A 3,203-nucleotide genomic window follows, 5' to 3' on the forward strand; every position below is an offset into this window, starting at 1 on the left:
TGAGCACTGGCCCCAAAAAGTTATGTGCACCCCTGGTTATGATGTTATTTGACAGTAGGCCTATGTGTTGTATCAGCTGTTGTTGCTCGTGTGAAATAATATGTCACTTAAAAAGTTTGTGAAATTTGAAATGATTGAAATGTTGGCATGATACACAAACACAATACTCCTGTGATTGACATCATCACCCTTCCAATCTAAAACGGTTCCATTTCTACCTTAGATGAGACATACTCCTGTCCAGGCTGTCGTTATGTCATGTGTGATGTTGTATTCCCCCTTCCAAAGGAAAATGACTTTCACAACCATCACAAGTTTTCAACTGCAGCTGGACTGTCCGTCCGAGGCCGTGTACGCCCGCGGGGAGGCGGTGTCTGGGCAGGTGTCTGGGTGTCTGGGCAGGTGTCTGGGCAGGTGTCTGGGTGTCTGGGCAGGTGTCTGGGTGTCTGGGCAGGTGTCTGGGCGGGTGTCTGGGCAGGTGTCTGGGTGTCTGGGCAGGTGTCTGGGCAGGTGTCTGGGTGTCTGGGCAGGTGTCTGGGCGGGTGTCTGGGCAGGTGTCTGGGTGTCTGGGCAGGTGTCTGGGCGGGTGTCTGGGCAGGTGTCTGGGCAGGTGTCTGGGTGTCTGGGCAGGTGTCTGGGCGGGTGTCTGGGCAGGTGTCTGGGCAGGTGTCTGGGCGGGTGTCTGGGCAGGTGTCTGGGCAGGTGTCTGGGCGGGTGTCTGGGCAGGTGTCTGGACGGGTGTCTGGGCGGGTGTCTGGGCAGGTGTCTGGGCGGGTGTCTGGGTGTCTGGGCAGGTGTCTGGACGGGTGTCTGGGCAGGTGTCTGGGCGGGTGTCTGGGCAGGTGTCTGGGCAGGTGGTGTTGGAGCTCAGCAGGGAGACCAGGGTGCAGGATCTGAAGGTGGTTGGACGAGGGGTCGCTACAACACACTGGCTGGAGAACCGAGTGGGCATGAACACAATCTACAACGACTACACCTCTGAAGTCTCCTACTTCAGGAAGAGGCAACATCTCCTCCTCAGTAAGTCAGGGAATATTAGTCCTACCTGCACCCTCCTGCTCAGTGTTTTTAAGCTACTGTATTTGTTTTTACAGCAAGGTAAGTTGAGGAAATGTATCAAGACTTAGACCACCCCAGTCAGTGTGGATTGCCTAGAGAGCTACATTATCTTTTGTGCATTTATGCAAATGTAGGCAGCAACAAACACAAGAAAGAGATTGTCTCAAATTGTAGAGACTTGTGGCCGTTCCAAAAATAAACCATGTAATAAAATAATTCATTTGGGTCACCCTTTACGTGCCACATACCTGTGTAGCTCATTGGTGCCATAACTGCAACTGGTACAGGCTACCAGAAAGCAATTGTATCCTTTTTCTGCAAAGTCAGGAAGTTATGGTCATTTTTTCTAGTTAATCTGCGACAGTTACCTCACAGCTGAGTAATGACATTCTGCTAGTGACAGAGTAGCAGAGACACTTTTTGAAAGCGTTACCCGAAAGGTTAACCGAACGCAAACCTGCCAGTTAACAAAGTTAACCTTGGTTTAATCTGCCAGTTAACAAAGTTAACCTTGGTTTAATCTGCCAGTTTAGTTGTGCTTGCTGGTATTAAGACATTTGAAGTTGATGTTTGATTTATATTAAATCCCAGACTGTATTTTCTCTCATAAATGTGGATGATTTGTTATTTGTCCGGTAGTGAATTGGTGGTCATTCTTTTGCATATGAGCAATGCTGATCCTGCAACTATATATATATATATATACATATAAAACATATAATATATAACAGAACATCCCCTTGACACACGTTTACATGGCAGCATAGCTGGTGGCCTCCTCCTCTATACAGTCCCATGGACAGATATAGATAAGATATAGATATATAACATATAGATAAGATATAGATATATAACATATAGATAAGATATAGATATATAACATATAGATAAGATATATAACATATATCTGATATGTTGCCATGTATCTGAATAACAATGACCCAGCCGAAACACAGTTGGTAATAAAAACCCTTCTTTCTCTGACTCGCTGAAAGAAGGATTTTATTACAAACTATGTCTTGGAGGGGCCATTTTTATTCAGATACATGGCAACGCAGTTTGGATCATGTTGTTGTGCTGATTGTATTATATGTTTGAATGTTTAGCCAGGTCTCCTTTGCGATGGGATTTTCATTAAAAACACACACAAAAAAACACATCTCATCAGAAAAACACATCTCATCAGAAGTCGAAGGTCAGGGCCTATTGGAGTTAGTTTGACAGTAGCCTCCTATGGCCACCAGGGGGCGGTTGTTCCATGACTAAGCGCAGCCTGACAGACATTTGGGGCGTTGCAAGACAAGACTGTCGCGAGCCCTCCACGCGGAGGCGATGCTGCACCCTCGCATACTTTCAGGAAACAAAGACGTAAACAACTGTTTCTGGAGAGACGGTTTTTACCCCTGATTTTGCAATCAAGGCGAACTTTAACAAAATGTTCCAAAGATATGCATACACTCGTGCATGCATTTAACGGGTTTCAAGTGACAGGCGTGTATGCAAATAAGGTTTTTAATTATTATTCGTGTGTAGGACTACTATTGTCTTTATCAACCATCATCATGTTTACTTTGCAGTCAAAAGCAGTGTAACGTAAACTGCACAAAGTGTACTTTTGGTGCAACCGATGCATGCACTGCAACAAATGTACACACAAAAAATAAATGCATATCTAAGCACAATATTACAGTGTGCAACTATTTTGTTAGTCCAAAAGTTTTACTCGAATGTCCTTTGTAGTTCTGGGGCATGCTCAGTAAGCCTGTTTTCGTCTCAGAACCTGTAACCATCAATCACCAGGCAGGCAGTGTTTCCCCCGTTCCCTCCCTCCACACCCAGGGAAGATGTTTATTAACCTGGGCCTTGCATGTTGCATAACAACCTCAGCACACCCAGGGAAGATGTTTATTAACCTGGGCCTTCCTTGCATAACAACCAAGGCGCCCGCCCCTTTCAACACCGTGCAAAAGCAGCAGTGACACTGTTCAGTCCTGCAGTTGTGTTTTGCAAGTGTTGCGAGAAGCATATCAACCCAGAGACAACTGGACAACTCTCCAAGAGTTCTTTCACAACTTTGAATACGGAGCAAGAAAATAATTTTTTACAAGTACCGACTTTGGAACTACTAAACTCAACATCTCAAG

This window comes from Nansenia antarctica, assembly GCF_963989245.1.
Source record: "Nansenia antarctica genome assembly, chromosome: 1".
Taxonomy (NCBI): Eukaryota; Metazoa; Chordata; class Actinopteri; order Argentiniformes; family Microstomatidae; genus Nansenia; species Nansenia antarctica.